Source organism: Manis pentadactyla, chromosome 16, assembly GCF_030020395.1.
Source record: "Manis pentadactyla isolate mManPen7 chromosome 16, mManPen7.hap1, whole genome shotgun sequence".
In the NCBI taxonomy this organism is placed as follows: Eukaryota; Metazoa; Chordata; class Mammalia; order Pholidota; family Manidae; genus Manis; species Manis pentadactyla.
Window position 1 is genome coordinate 57688212 of NC_080034.1, and position 11403 is coordinate 57699614.

An 11403-nucleotide genomic window follows, 5' to 3' on the forward strand; every position below is an offset into this window, starting at 1 on the left:
ATCTCCCAGATAAGAAAATACCTCAACATAGTCCATGTCTTGTCTGTGTCAATTAAATGAGGCTATTGTAAAATTTACTTTAGCCTGCTAAAAGGCCCAGTTTATCTTTAACTTTGCCCAAATGCTGCTTTTTCTCCTCCAGCCCTAATCAAGTCAGTAACTCAGCTCACCTTGAAAGCAAGACAAGCAGCCTTGACTGATACACTCCCAAACCAAGAAACTGCTATTCTGAAAAAGGATCAAAGCAGTAAATTTCTTACGTTAACTCTGCAGAATAGTCCAGAAAACTGATAAGAAATTTACTGTCTCTTTAAAAATAAACATTTAGAGACCATCTGGTGGATCTGCATCCCTTGCTCTTTGTCTCTCAACCACCTGTAAATCCCCTAGACAATGCAACACTACGAGCTCTCTTGTCCCCTCCTGGCCTGAGCCAGGAGCTCTCTGTCTGTCCTCTCACTGTATCTCTCAATAAAAGTCTCCCTGGCTCTCCTACCTTGACTGTTTCTAAGTTCATTCTTCGACTCTGCAAACAAGAACCCCAGCATTAATTATATCACACAGAGTGAAACACAGAAAGTGGAACTCCTACTATGCTCTCAGGATATTGCCTATTACTCTACTTAACATATGAGCATATAACAGAAGGACCAAGTGAGGGCCCCAAGGTCAATCCTTATAGTAAATATTAGGAAAGCTGTCTACCTCTTTAAAATATATTCTTGCTCATCTTTTCTTTTTGTGCTCTCAATGCATTATATAGTGTACTGCACTCACCTGGGCACAAAGCCACAAGAACCAAACCTAGGGTGTGGCAAAGGAAGAGCAAAGGGAAGCAACACTGTGGAGAGAGGACGCGTGAGATGTCTGTGCTGCTGAGGATGTGGGAAGAGACGATGGTAACTTCCAGATTGTTGGCCCCAGTGGCTGAATGCAAGCCAAAGCCCTGAACAGAAATCTTTGACTTGGGGAATAATGTAGCATTTGCCATGCTGGATTTGGATCCTGATGCTGGGGTATGTGGATTAGATGTTCAGTAGGAAGCTCTCAGGGGCGTCTGGAGGTTGTTAAGAGAGCATTCTGGACTCGAGGAGCCATCTGCAAAGTTGGGTTGTTAAGCCACAGGCAGGATCGAAGACAAGATGACAAGATCAAAGTAGTGTATTTTAAAACAAAGGCCTTAAAACAAAAAAGAAATATTGAAAGAAAAAAAAATGATGCCTAACAGTGGAGTTGAATATATGTTGGAAAAACATTAGGTCTTTTAGGGGTTCTTAGCATGTTACCCCAAAATATGCCACTTTGGCGTACTGATGTTTTTGAATTAAAGACATTTGAAAATAGCATTTCTAAGAAGGGCCCTCTGACCTTCCCTTTTCTTCCTGGAAGCAGGAGATAAACTCTCATGTGAAAGGTGCTCCCCCTCTGTACCAGGAAGAAGGATGACATTCCTATCACCAGAGATGGGAAGAAATCTCTACAAACAAACTAGCCAAACTAACCCTTGTCTTCCTACCCACTTTCCACAACTACCTGCCCTAGCCTAAACCGCGTTGTCCTGTCACACTTTCACAGGTTTTCACTTTGTCCAACCTAGTATACAGGCTTGGACCCTAACTGCTTTGGGTTTTCACTTTGCTTGTGAAGGCTCCTAAGTACCCATGAAAATTACCAAATAAAATTTGTATGCTTTCTGGCTAGTAATCTGTCTTATGTCAGTTTAGTTCTTAGGACTAGCCGGACCCCTTTAGAGAGCAGAGAAATTTTACCTCCTGTACAAGTCTCAAGGTGACCTAAAAGAGGCTGCAGGGATGCAGGTTTGAGCTAAGGAAGTCCCAGGCGAGGGCGTGGGGAGGGGGCGGGAAGGGAAAGGAGAGGACGGCTTTAGGAGAGGTGTCACTGAGAAGGGCAAGTTTGTGACTAGCCAGAGTGAGAAATCAGGGAAAGGAAAGTTTCAAGTTTTCCTTTTACATCTCATTTGGAAAAACATCTTTATTTCAAATACACTGCCCTTACTCTCCCCTACTCTCATTCTGGCTTCACGGAGAGCCACATAAACATGCTTCAAGTCTTTGCAGTGGTCTGGTTAACTTAGAGTTAGGCATTGACCACACACCAGATTCCCTGTGGTGATTTACACAGCTGACTATGGTAACAGATTTTTACCTACCCAGATAGCAATGACTTGTCATGAGCAAGAAAGCATACGCATTTCCTTCCTCAGTCTAATCATGTCCACAACAGAGTACTTGGTTTTAGACCACATATATAGAAGTTCTTTTTGTAGCTGTTTAGGGTAATGTTAGTTTTTTTAAGGAAAGGCTAAACAGTTTAGAACTTTAAAAGATAGCTATACTATTAATTTCACAATGTAATAGGTTGAACATTTATAATGAATGCTATCTTAGTCCATTTGGGCTGCTACAAAAAAAATACCATAGATCTCAAACATTTATTTCTCATAGATTTGGAGGCTGGGAGGTCCAAGATTAAGGCACCTGCAGATTTTGTACGTGGTGCAGAACCACTTGTTGGCTCAGAGGAGGCAAAAGTCTGGCTGTGCTCTAACATGGCAGCATAAGACAGAGAGCTCTCTGGGGTCCCTTTTACAAAGGCACTAATTCCATTGGTGAGGGCTCCACCCTCCATGACTTAATTACCTTCAAAAAAAAGCCCCATCTCCTAATACAAACATTTTGGGGGAGGTAGGATTTCAACATATGAAATTTGGGGGGGACACAAACACTTCAGTCTATAACATACCATATTTCTTTCCATTGGCAGCTCAACCTACTTTATTTCTAAAGTACCAAAATCACTTCTGCCAACCAAAAAATCAGATAACAACAGAGAGGAAAAACAAGGGCACTGAGCAAAAAGAAACAAATTCCTAAATTGTGTCTTGTTTTCCTTGGTGGTACACAGAGTGGAGTCTGCATCCTTCAGTTTGAACAATAAAGCCCTGATTCTTACATTTCCAGAAAATGACATTTTACTGGGTCTTTATTTTCCAGTACAAAAATTTTAATTTCTGGTAGAATCATTTTTCCCCAATACAGTTTTTTAGGAAGTTAATCACTTGAATAAGTTATTGTAGATCCATTTGAATCAGGACTGGAGAAAACTGCAATTGCAGATTACTAAAAACACTTATCCTGGACTTAATATTGTAGCTTAAGCCACTATTTTCAAGCGACTGTCTAAAAAGTTCTTATCAATACAGTACTTTCCTACCTTAACATGAAAATATAAAATTTGGCTCAATTACACTGTAACGTAATTCAAGTCAGACTAACAGTAGCTAGTAACTTTTCTGTTGTACTTGTCTACTATGTAAACTCATTTAACTTTCATCTTAATTATACTAGGTAGGAAATATTATTGTTCCCATTTTATAGATGAGTGTAGTCCCCATCCCGCCCCTGGGGCAAGATCCCAATGAATCCGCTGAGACAGAATAAAGGCAAGGGCAGTGAGCTGGGGATTAAGGGGTTACCACGTTTACTCTCACCGTGGTCACAGGCAGCCAGGTACATGCAGCTGGCTTGAATGCAATCCCCAGGCCAGCTCCAGGTTATGCTGACCAGCATGTGCTCAGCTCTCCAGCAGCAGCCAGGTTCCATGGCTCTCTCCCGGCTCTCTCCCTGCTCCCCCAGGGGCATGCTCCTTCCCCGCCCCTCTGCCCCACTGGCCTGCTATTCCCATGACTGGCCATTGGCTCTGTCACCAGTAAAGGTCCCATAAATGTGCAAACAGACACTATACACACAGTGGGCACTATTAAGGCCAGGTGGGAATCCTGGTCAGAAAGTTCCATTTTCCCCAAATGAGGAAGCTGAGGCATGAGGTTAAATCACTCAATCAAAGTTACATAGCTAGTAAATGGGAGAGCCAAGATGCAGACCTAGACAATCAGACTCGAGGCCATGCTCTTAGCCACTCTGATATTCTGCCTGCATTAAGTGAGAGGGAAGTAATTACAGGGAAAGAAAATATTCCAGCTTGCCTCCATAAAATTCCAAAATCCAGCACATGGTTTTGTTATAGATTGGGGGGGAAATCAAACAGTTGGCACCTATAAAATAAATTACTCCTGAAAGATATCACAGGTATTTTCTGCCATTCAGCCTACCCTTGAATCCCACCTTCCAGCACTCCATCTTACACAGTAAGAAAGACAAATGCATGCCTTAGACAGTGAAATGCAACAGTCTTATGACATTTCAGTGATGAATAGTGATCAAAAATTAAAAAACAGAACACAAACTAAAGTGTCCTCTCATTCAGATTTTTCAAGCTTCAAGTCACCATGCATTCATGAGTTATGAGAAGCATTTTTTAATGGTTGCAATATAATAAAAACATCATAGTACATTTCATAAAGGTTATATTTATTAATTTTGTACACTATCACAACCTAAAATACAGTTCTTACTGAGAGTTGCAAACAAATAACTTTGATATCTACTGATCTAGTCTATATCCCCCTTTTTGTGAGACCAGCACCAAACTTTAAGTCAACAACGGGGTCCATTGTTCTTAAGCGCACCCTTAAACATTCAGGCCTAATCACTTATCACTTACTCTGACAGTTTTATTGACTTAAGAATAACTGGCTTATATTTAAGACTGTTACTTAACTTTTGAATCCCTTGCCTTGAAATGTCTTATTTTGTTTTCTTCTCATACTGCACAGATTAAGTGATTTATAGGTGAATATCTGCAAAAAATAGTCTTTCCAACAAAGAAATTGCCAGAGAACTGGAAAAGACTACTATCATTGCTATCCAAAGTGTGGTCCATAGACCACCAGATTCAGCATTGTTGGAGAAGATCCGCAGGCTCCACACCTAACCTATGCAATCAGTCTGCGAGATCCCCTACAAGTCAGGACTTTTTAGGTATTAGCAAGGCGAAGAGCATTCACCAGATTAGATTTAACATAGGTTATCATTGACACATGCTCCCTAAGATTGCCTACTGATCCCTGAGAACACCCACCACACTCGCTTGAAATACCCTTTCTTTCCCCTCTCCTTTCGCCACCTGTAGAAATGCCAAACGTTCTGACATGACTTAATGCAAAACTTAGCTCTCACTTACCCAGACAGAACAACAAGGGCTGGGTGAAGTGCAGAGGAATCAGAGGCAGAATTCATTTTGAGAGACTCAGAGGAAGGTTCCCAAAGGAACTAGTTCTGCATTCGTCATTTAAAAACGACTGGCATTTCTATAACAGGTGGAAAAAGGAGAGGGGAGAAAAAGGGCATTTTTAAGCAAGTGTGGTGGATGTTCCCAGGGAACAAAAGCTAATCATAGGGAACCTATGGGATGATAAGACTGGAAAATAGACAGTGCCCAGTTATGAAGAACTCTAAAGTCCTCCTCTGGCCCTGGGTTCAATTCTAGAGTCCAAGGGAAACCACTCTTAAAACTCAGTAGTAGGAATTCTGTTTTGCAACACAGAGCCAACGTTGTCCTACCTGAAGCATCTACCCATCTCCCCCTTTACACCAGCTCCCATCATTCTTAAGGCCAAGAGCAAAACTCCCTCCCATGACCCACAAGGCCCCTTGATCTGGCCCTAACTCCTCTCCCTCCCTCTCCACCCTAATCTCTGCTGGAACCTTGTCTGTCTTTCACTCCTGGAACCATCCAGGCTTCCTCTCAACAGTGTCCCACCTGTTGCTTTCTGGGTCTGGCTGCTCTCCCTCCTCCCATCTGCTCTGCTCTTTGGCTGGTGAGCACCTGTTGTAGGTGCCATTTCAGTTCCCCTCAGCTCAGCCATGAATTTGTGATTTAGCCCAACTAAGTGAGGTCTCCTTGTTATTCAGAGGACTGTATCCTTTCAAAGCATACATCATCGTTCATAATTAAACAGTGATCTCTTCATTGATGAAAGGTGGCTCTCCAATAAGACTTCCTGAGGACAGAGTTAACTTCTCTTTAGCTCAAGATGGAATTCCTGCCCTTAGCACTGTGCCTGTCACACAGTCTGCAGAATGAATGACTGGGAATGACATAACTTATACTGAAATTTGGCACATAACTCAGAGACACAGAGACTGGAGGCTGGTAAGCACACGTGTGTGTGAACACAGTGGGGGTGTCCTATGGGAAAGAGGCACGGTATTACAAATTTTCTACTTTTCACTAAGTGTATTTTTACGTTGTGACTGTGTAAATTCTACACACATTAATGACTGCACTTGTATTTCTTTTTCTTTAGCATCTGCAGGAGACAAATACCACTGGTAGAGGGATAGTTTGTCAGAAGGGCATTTGTTTAAAGAAGAGATTTCTTTCGGTACTGAGTATAAATACTGCATTCTCCAGAGCCTATGTCTGAAAAGTGTTAAGTCAAAAGACCATGTTGGTGGGAATCACCTGTATTTATCAGAGGTGCACAAATTTCCTCAGCAGAGGGTGCTAAAATACAAATTTGGCACAGTGAAGCTTAGCAAAAGTTTGTTTCATTGAATAATAGATTTGTCTATCCAGTCTTGACGGTCAGGTTTTTATAGCAAATATATCTAAAAAGGACTAGTCTTGTAGAATATGGGCATAGGAGATCTTAAGAACCAAAGTTCTTTAAATGTGCAATTATTGATACTAAGCCAAATACAAGGGTAATTGCTATGTTGCCTTGTTAGTTTGTAAAGGTTTTAATGTTCCTGAAAAAAAAACATGTTGTAGGTGCTACAATACATATGTATTATATATATAATATTGCATATTTGTTATTTATATATCTATACTTCTATATATTTTAATATTTTATTGTATATTTATATAAATGTAAATTATTAAAATAGTAAAATGTTTATATACTTACATTAGTGTTTGTATTTATAAATATGTTATATAAGTATATTTATAATATATATACATAGTCTATGTCATGTAAATATATATATCATTTATAAATATATGAAATAAAATGTAAATAAAATTTAAAAATAAATAAAATATATGTATATATTAGATATTGCATAAGTTATCAGAAGATTGGAAAATAACCTTTATAGAAAGCTTGGCAAAACTATCATTAGTCCCTAAAATTGTAGAAGGTGAGTGTTTCATCACACTCATCAAACCAAAACCTTTTCTGAGGTTACCTTAAAGTTAACTGGGGACTCATTCGTTTAGTGCTTAGAAGCTTTTAAGAAACCCTACGTAACCATTGACCAAGGCTAGGTAATGCTGCCCTAACAATCCCAATGTCAGGGCCTTGAGAAGCAAAAGTTTGTTTCTAGCGCGTGCACGACATCCAGTGGACAGCTGTCTGGGGGCTCTACCCAGCATTGTCGTTAGGGGAATCAGGTGGGTGAAGTGGCCCCCACCCTGAAAGTCAGCAGTCACTGTGGTAGGGGGTAAGAAAAGCATGCATAGGCAGGTCGTGGCTCCCAAAGCTTGTCTGGAGGAGCAGCCATTCACATTGCTCACATTTTCTTGACTAAAGCAAATCACATTAACAGCCTAACCTGTAGAGATCTGGAGATACAACACTATCATGCATCTGGGAGGAAAAACAGAAATATCTGATGATAGCTCTAGCAATTACCACATGCTGCAAATGTAATAATAATAAGTCACTGGAAATAATAAAGCAACATTAATCTTGAAGTTATATCTTCCAATTAAGCTTTTTAGGCTATGTTATTAACTTCCTTTATTGTAAAAACTGCTATCATGGATAATTGAAATATTTCGCTTTTGGCTTTTAAATTCATTGCCACATTTGATTTGGAGGTGAGGAGTGGGTTGCAGATTTACTTCTTTGCTTAGGTTTACTTTGATTAATGTTAAAACCTATTTTCTTTTCTGAGAACACAATAATTGCTTGATGTGTGAGGAGACAGGAAGGGGCAACCAGGCTTGGGGACAAGAGTCAGGCAGCGGGAAGCTACCCGTTTGCTGCTGGCAGGCGGGTGACAAGGTGGAAATGAAAAATTTGTGGCTCAGCATTTCCTCTTCCTTTAACTTCATCGAACCAGAGAAACAGGTTTCTCTAGTAAAGATGTAAAATGAAGTAGTCCTTCTAAGTACTGGATATTATAAGAGCTTCTTTATGCAACAGACCTAGAAGGAATCTCAGCTGGATCAGCTGCAGAGCATAGGGTTTGACCACCTCCTGCAGTGTGACCTGGCCCTGCTCCTCAGGAACAATCCAGGGCTGTCATCAGGCTGTAATCAGAGAGGCACAGACCAGTTATCTCTGAAGCTGACACTCTCCTGCCAAGGTAGAGCTGGCAAGTTGCCTGACCTCAACAACACCAAAGGATGCTTTAGAACAACCTGGTGAGATAAATGGCAGCAGGGGTCACCAGGACCATGGCCATTAGTAATCCAAAGACAATCCTGGGCTTTTTCAATGGGACAAGCAAAGAGATAATTAGCAGCTCACATAGATGGTCAGCATGCCCTTACTACTGCCCCCACAACCTGGAGCTGCCTGGAAGAAAGGCAGAGAAGGCAGGTGAGGACTCATTCCCAGCTGCAGACAGTGCAGGTTGCTGAGCTGTGGACAAAGGTGCAAAGAGCGCTTTGTGCATTTCCACAAAGTCAGCAGGGGGGAACAGTGCTTATTGGGACTTCTATTAGAATGTTGTATTCTACTTAAATATTCATTACCTTCATTCCCCATCCACGTAAACTTTGCTGATATCCTACTTATCATGCAAGAGCCTTGCAGCTCTCATGTTCTTCAAAAGCTTTTTCTGATCCCCACAACTTAGAATACTTTCCCTCCCTGTTCTGCAGCACTTTTTGTTGGCAGCTTTGTAACACTCACTGCATCCACTCGTGTGTGTGTCTGTCTGTCTCCCTCCACCCCCACCTCTAGATTTGGAAGGCAGTGATCAAAGATTGTTTCTCAGCTGATTGCCCCCAGCTGCCACCCAGTATACACAGAAAGTGCTCAGTACATGTCTGTTGATTTCAATTGACCATATGGACATTTTATGATGGCATTCCGTTTCCTCTGTCAACCTAAGAAATATTTTGAACATCCAAAAAAGTACCAAGAATAATAAAGCCCACCCTCAGGATGGCATTCATTTTTCCTAATGCATTTATCCAGGCAGTATAGCTTAGAGGTTAAGAACATGGACATTGGAATCAGAAGGATGTTTTAAATCTCAGCTCAGTTTCTTATAAACTGCATGTTCCCAGCACATTATTTAATCTCTCTAAACCTCAGCTCTGTCTACAAATGCAACTGATAATACCTAACGTGCTGGTTGTTGTAAGAATTCAATGAAATAATATATGCAAAGCACTTGCCACAGTGCCTGGCTCATAGAAGGGCCTCAGAAGGCAGCTATTGTCAGATCATATGCATGACCCAGGCTCTTGTGAGACTACAAACATAGTGATCCTAAGTGTCAGAAAGTATATTGTTTAAAAACCGATGAGAGAGAGAAAGAATTGAAAGTTGTATCAATCAATTGCAATGTAGGGGACCTCAGAGAGATCCTGAATGCTAACTTTGTTAGCAGTAAGGAATTGGTGTGAATTTTTAAAGATGTCATAATGGTATAGCAGTTATGGTTCTTGAAAAGAAAAATCCTTACCTTTTAGAGATACATCTTGATACCATCACAGGTTACATTTTACAATATCTGGGATTTGCTTCAAAATAAGCTAAGGAGGAAGTGAGTGAGGGTAGAGATGAAGCAAAATTGGCTGCTAGTTGACAATTATTGAAGCAGGGTGATGAGTACATGGCCATTTCATTCATTTGAAATTTTGGGAGTTTTCCATAAATATTCAGCTACCTGAATATATTTGTCATGGGTCAGTTTTCCCTAAAAAGCAACCTCTGAAATGGAGATTCCCTGGGGAGTGCTTTTGGGAGTGAAGGAAGCAGGATTAGGTGGTAGGAGGAGAGATCATTGGATCCAATGGGTGTTCTGGGGGTGGGAATGTCCTACAGAATCATCCTAGATTAGGTCAAGGGAATGGGTCTCTTATCCTCATGTGACAAGTCACTGGGCGTGGGCATAACTGCATGCAAAAGAGGGGCTGTAACTTTGAGCAAAGCAGCAAGGCTCTCCAGCCTGGAGAAGTCAAGGAACACACGTGGCTATCTAAAGCCATTTCACAGCAGCTGCAGGAGAAAGTGGACATAAATAATGATAAATATTGGTCAGTAGCCAAAAAATCCTTCTTTATTCATCTGAAGGACAATGATTGGATATTTTGTGTCCTTCATAAAGATGGCCTGATAGTAGGTGATTTATTATTGAACATATTTCCTGAAGCCATCTTTCTCTTCAATACCCTATCTACCAGTTAGAGCTTAAGGAAAATTTTCTATTTTGTTCTAAATAATGGATATAAGGGAGGGATTAAAGATGGCAGCATGAGATGTGGAACAGAAACCTCCTCCCAAAACCACATATAATATGAAAATATAGTTAATACAACTAACCCTGAAAGAGCAACAGGAAAGAAGGCTGCACCACACTACATACACCTGGAGAAAAGAAAAGACCTCACGGAACAGGTAACATACCAAAGCCGTGATCTGGCGGGACCCAACAGTGAGAGGAAGAGAAATTGAACAGGGAGGGGGTAGAGGCCTGGGACTGCTGAACACCCAGCCCTCAAGATCTATACTGGGAGCACAAACCTACATTACATGCTGCTCTGGAGATTAGTGGTGTTGGAAAGCTAAGACAGGCAGAACACATGGAGAGACTGAAATTCCAGCAACTTGTAGAAAACAGTGATCCAGATCCAACCACTCTGGGACAAAGGAAAGGAGGGCAGTCTGAGAGATTTTCTAACAGCAAGAGGGCTGCTAAAGGGGTAAGGATTGCACAGAGTTTGCTGCTCAGGAAAAAGGACAGGTGGACAAAATTGTCTGGGTGTACTCTGCCCAGCAGGTTGGGAACTTTCAGGAGCTTCAGGCACTCCATTCCCCTTACAATCCCCACCATTGCTCCAGACGCTGAGCAGCTCCAGAGAGTAGAGCCTCTGGGCACTAGAGGGCACCATCTAAAATGTGAAACATCAAAGGAACCTGGTTCAAACCAAAATCCCACAAACACCAGAAGGAGGGACAAGTGAAACTGAATTCACCAATCTTCCTGAAAGAGATTTCAAAATAAAAATTATAAACATGCTCATGGAGGTACAGAAAAATATTCAAGAACTCAGGGAAGAATTCAGGAGTGAGATTCAATCATTAAAGAATACAGTATCTGAAATAAAATATATAACAGAGGGATTTAAAAGCAGAATAGATGAAGTAGAGGTAAATGAAATAGAAATTAGAGAAGAGTAATACAAAAAAGCTGAGGCACAGAGAGAAAAAAGGATCTCTAGGAATGAAAGAATATTGAGAGAACTGTGTAACCAATTCAAATAGAACAATATTCATATTATAGGGGTACC